This window comes from Pangasianodon hypophthalmus, chromosome 24 (assembly GCF_027358585.1).
Source record: "Pangasianodon hypophthalmus isolate fPanHyp1 chromosome 24, fPanHyp1.pri, whole genome shotgun sequence".
Classification (NCBI taxonomy): domain Eukaryota; kingdom Metazoa; phylum Chordata; class Actinopteri; order Siluriformes; family Pangasiidae; genus Pangasianodon; species Pangasianodon hypophthalmus.
This window is the reverse complement of record NC_069733.1, coordinates 6,195,372-6,201,371: the sequence shown is the minus strand read 5'-3', so window position 1 is coordinate 6,201,371 and position 6,000 is coordinate 6,195,372.

The following is a 6,000-nucleotide window of genomic DNA, read 5'->3' as shown; positions in this document are numbered from 1 at the left end:
GTTGGCTCTTCCCTCTGAGACCTTAAAAACTTTGAGTGACCCACAAGAAATCCCTCTAAAAATGAGTCGAAAGCACTTTGTTGAGGCCCAAAAAGGCTGATTTGTCTCTAGTCTCCTGTTTCACTAAGGTTATTCCAATAGGTGAGATTTCTAGTAAGAGTGATGAGCTTATTTTTGTGATGGTGAAATGCTCATGAGGAAATGAACACTTTCTTAAACCACTGATATGGGGTGGAATTCAGTGTATCAGCTTGTAGCTCCAAGTGGGAATAGACCTCAGATCCTGAACTTAGCACCTGTTCATGTGTTGTCAGGTAATTTAGGGGTAAACAAGACCTATTATCTTATATTGCACTATTACTTTTGGCCAGGCCTAAAAACTGATGTTTTAAGGTACTGTTGCTCCTGCCATGTTTGTCAGCTGGATGGTAAACCAAATCAAGTGATTCCAAAAACTCCTCTCTATCCCATTCCCATTTTAAGATAGCCATTTGAACGAATTATTCTTGATTGTGTAGGACCATTGCCAAAAACAAAATCTGGACATGAATATCTGTTGACCTTGATGTGTGCTGCTACTCATTTCCCTGAAGCAGTACATTTGCATACAATTAGTGCAGAAGCTATAGTCAAAGGACTGGTAAAGTTTTGCTCTATCTTTGGCCTGCCAAAAGTTATCCAAACTGATCAAGGCACTAACTTTACTTCTAAGGTCTTTTCCCAGGTGTTGCATGAATTGGAGGTGAAGCAAGAAGTGTCCAGTTCTTATCATCCAGAGAGTCCAGAGAGTGGTGCTTTGGATGGTTTCACCAGACATTAAAATCCATGCTGCTCATGTACTGTCTTGAAATTGGTCTTGAATGGGATGAAGGAATTCCTTGCCTTTTTTTTTGCTATCCATGAAGCTGTTCAGGAATCACTTGGGTTTAGTCCTGCAGAATTGGTCTTTGGGCACACCATTTGAGGACCACTCAAGATGTTCCAGGAGCAGTTGCATTCTGAAGAACTGTCAGTAAAATATAATGAACTAGATTACAGGAGTTCTTTTTATGAGTGTTTACACCATGTGAAATGGCTACTGCTTCATTGAAATCCACTCAGACTCAGATGAAACCTCATTTTGATAAAACAACATGTCAGTAAAACCTTCAACCAGGTTTTAGCATTACTCCCAATACTGGGTTTTGCGCTACAAGCTAGATTTTCTGGCTTCTGTGAAGTTGAATCTAAGCTCGGTGAAACCGACAATGTAGTTAAAACCCCTGAGCATAAATGAAAAACTTGTTTGTGCCACGTTAACATGTTGAAGCCATATGTGGCTTATGATCCGGAAAAAAACTAAAGCTACTCTGCCTAGTGGTCAGTCCATGTCTCCTGTAGCCTTTGCTGCTGTGTTCCAGTCTGTGTATTCTCCAGAGGATGATGGCTTAGTTATGCGGAGTGCCCCGGTTTTAGCTGCTTGGTTATCTACCTCTGAAATCCTTGCAGATGTAAACTCTGCATATTGAACTGAAGAAATGTGTGATGATATTGTAAAAATAATTGAGAATCACCTATGTCCATTTTCAGATGTCCCGGCTCAGACTTCTGTTTTACATCATGACACTGATGTTGGTAACCACCCGCCACTCAAGTGATGTGCATATCATGTTAATCTAGCAAAAAAGCCCTAATGCAGAAGGACATTAATTATTTGTTAGAACATGGTCTCACTGTTCCCATCATCAGCCTATGGAGCTCACCCTGTATTTTGGTGCCAAAACCTGATAATTCAGTTCATGTTTACTCCAGGAGAGTGAACGCTATTGCAAGGCCCAACTCGTTTCCCCTCCCTAGGATGGAGGATTGTATTGATAGAGTCAGTTCTGCTAGATTTGTAGCCAAACTCGACTTTCTAAAGGGATACTGGCAAATTCTGCTAATGATGCGTGCCTCAGAAATTTCAGCATTTGTAACACCAGACAACTTTTTGCAAAACAAATTTCTTCCATTTGGTATATGTAATATTTCTGCCACATTTCAAATATTAATGAATCGAGTGTTAGCGAGAGTTAAAAATTGTGAGGCTTATTTAGATGATGTGGTTGTTTATTCTGCTATATAGGTGGAACATATGAAGTCCCTTTCAGAGTTTTTTTTTATCTGTTTACAGGCTGCTTCACTCACCTTGAACCTAGCCAAGTGTGAATTCGGTAAAGCTGTGGTCACTTACTTGGGTAGGGAGGTAGGACATTGTCAGGTGTGCCCTGCTGATGCGAAAACCTCTGCATACTTGGGAGATTCTCAGGGTGTTAAGGATCCAGGAATATGGTACATTGTCAAAGGCCATCCTGTAGTCTATCTAAGACATTCCTAGATTCCTCTTTAGCTTCCATGCCCAAGTCACAATCATCTTGCTGATGACCAGCTTTACATCCTCTCGAGCTGTTCAAAAGCCTTCATGTTCTTCTGGGAGTTTGGCGTTCTTCAGCAGGTGATTGTAGGTTCTTTTGGTGATGGCGGCTGTGAGAACCTTTTATGTGACAGGAAAGTGATCAGTTGGTAGTTCTTCTGTTCCATTGTATCCTTGCTTTTTTAAAGAAGAAAAGTGGTTCCAGATGTTAACCACTTGGGGTTGCTGCTTGGGTGCTGGATGGCAGCATTTCAGGCCCTGGGATGTGTTACTTTGGGGACATTTTGGCCCATTCCTTTTTACAACATTGCTTCAGTTCTTTGATGTTTGAGGACATTTGTTTATGCACAGCTCTCTTACGATTATGCCACAGCATCTCAATGGGATTGAGGTCTGGACGACTTCTTTAGCCATTCAGATGTCAGTTTGCTGGTGTGCAAATTTTGGCCCAACTTAAGCTGCTGGACAGATGGAATCACATTAGTCTCAAGAATATTCTGGTATAAAGTGGAGTTCATCATCGTCTCAATTACCGCAAGCTTCCCAGACCCTGTGGCTCCACCACTGTGCTTGACAGTTGGTACGAGGTGTTTGTGGTGATATGCTGTGTTTGGTTTTCCTTGGTCTCATCAGTCCAAAGGATATTGTTCCAGAACTGTTGTGGTTTGTTCAGATGCAATTTTGCAAATTTAAGTTGTACTGACAAGGGGGCTTATTCCTAGCCACCCTTCCATGAAAGCCATATTTATTCAGGCTTTTTCTTATTATGCAGCCATGAACATGAACATTACATGTGCTTACAGAGGCCTGTAGGTCACATGATGTGGATCTTGGGTTTTTCTTTATATCTGTGAGTATTAAATAGTCTGATTTGGACTGAATTTGCACCCACTCCTGGGAAGATAGGTAATTTTTTGGAAGGCTCTCCATTTGTAAACAGTCCCTCTCACTGTAACGTGGTGAATTTCAAACTGTTTGGAGATAGCCTTATAACCCTTTCCAGTTTCATGAGCAGCAACAATTGCTTCTTTGAGGTCATGGCTGATGCCCTTCCTTCTTGGCATGGTAGAAAAACACCTGAGTGCTCCAGAACATCAAACTGCCCAAACTTCTGCTTTTATAGAGGTAGTTCACAGTTCTTGATGATTAACTAATTTTGTGCATTTCATTAGTAACAGCTGGTTGCTAATTACTCTCTGATTAATTGTGGAAGTAGGAAGGGTGTACTTATTTTTGCCCAACTGGCTTCTGAATTTTGGTTTACATTTGGGAAAAATGACTACATATTGAAATCTGTTGTGGTATTTTGTTGTCATCTGAGGTTATTTGTTTCTTTAGAGAAGTTGGTGAGGACTACAAAAATTTTTATTTAAGCCTTGTTAAATAAAAACATAGAATTGAAGGAGGGCGTACTTTCTTTTTCCCATGACTGTACTTGCTTAGTTTTGACTCCCTTCTTCAGTTCACCAAGTATGGAGGGGGTCCTTCCAATGGATGTCAATCTTTGATCTTCAATCTTCAATCGTATCCTCTTTCTTCCATGCCATTTTTTTCTCTTGGTTTTGTGACTCTCTTGGTTATGACCTCTCCTGCAATGACTGTTGCAGTTGCGTACATCAATTCATTGATATCTCTGAGATATCTGAGCAATCTGTGCCTCCATGTCTCTAGCTACTTCAATCTGAGTATTCTTCTCAATCCTTGGTGCAAACTCAGTATCAGTAACTAGTATTTCATGGATCATAGCTGGAATGGTTGGACAGTCTGATGTTATTGAAAAAAGTGCTGTTCTGCATTCAGATGGCCTCCAAGATCTTGTCAAGCTCAATATCTGTGTGCTTTGTTCATAATCTTAATCTCCTGTTGTTCACAAGTGTGTTTGCACTGATGACCGGGGAGATGTCAGGGTTCTGTCCATGCCAGATTGTGTAAGTGCCCTTGACTACTCCACCATCTATGTTGTTCTCCTTGGCATAGTAGAAGAACCACATCACATTCTTGAAGCGTTCCTTCATCCATTGGCTTCTGGTCTTAAATCTGGTTTCTTGGTTGTGGATTCTGCTTGCGATGTTGTTGCAACTTCAGGAAGACCAACCTGAGTATTGGACTTAGCTTGGTAGCTATCTGAGATATTGCTTGAAGGAATTGATGAGTAAGTAGCCAACGTTTCGATCCCAGCTTGTTTTTGTTTATTATTATTATTATTATTATTATTATTATTAATTTATTGTTTTAAGAAAGTAATATACAACTTTTAAATTAATCTGTCAGCTTTGTACCATTTTACCTATCTCCTTAAGTTGTATGAATCACTTAAGAATGTTGTTTGCATGTATTTTAACTATAGTAGATTTTAAATGTCTACATATCCCTATTAAAATTGCAGGTTTTTGTGATGTAATAAAATGAAACCAAGATAAATCATGTCAGATATTTTTCCACCTTTAATATGATATAGCAATCAACACAATTCAATTGAAAAGCATATAGACCCATTTTAGGAGAAGAAAGGAAAAGGAAAAACTTACAATAACCTGGTTACACAAGGGTGTACACCCCTTTCGTAATGGAGCATGTGACTATGCTCAGAATTAACCAATTACATTCAACTAATGTTCAAAAGTAGATATCGTATACATGTCATTAATAAAATAATTATGATTAACCCAAAAATAACCCCAATTTAGCTGTTTCTGCAGGATTTTCATTGGACTGCTGAAGCCATGGTCTGAAAAGAGCTTACAAAGCATGTACGGGTTTAGATGGACCATGGAGCAATGTGAAGGCCATGATCAACAAGTGGAGAAAATGGGCAACTACAATGACATTACCAAGAACAGGACATCCCTCCAAAATGGATGAAAGGACAAGAGAAAACTTATAGGGATGCTGCCAAGAGATCTATGACAACATTAAAGGGACTGCAGGCATATTGGACAAACACTGGTAACTCCCTGCATGTGACAACAACCTCTTGTATTCTTCACATGTCTGGTCTATGAGGTATTGTGTCTATAAGGAAGCCCTTTCTTGAACAAAAAAAAATCCAAGCCAGCCTAAATCACCCCAAAACATGTGGCAAAAATATGTACTGGTCTGATGACACCAAGATAGAATGTTTTGGGTATAAGATATGTTTGGTGCAAAAACAAGACAGCTTACCACCCAAAGAAAACTATGCCCATGGCAAAGCATGATGGTGGCAGCATCATGCTTTGGGGCTGCTTCTCTTTATCTGGGACTGGGGCTCTGGCTCTAATAAAGACAAAGAACATTTTCACATTCCAGCACAACAACCCAAAGAACAAATCAAGTTAACAAATAGAAGAAGATCAACATCTTGAAGATCAATCTCCTTCGATAGAAGATCAATGTTTTGGCATGGCCCAGTCAGAGGCCAGATCTAAATCCTATTGAAAACCTGTGGAATGACTTGAAGAGGGCTGTGGACCACTGATAGCTGCAATATGAGCTATATAAAATCTTTGATACAACACTGCTTTTCTACTGTATTTACTGTCAAAGTAATAATACTTTTGGTATACATACATTAAAACTGTGAAAACAATTAGGATAAACCAAATAAGATAGCACAAGATACTATCAGG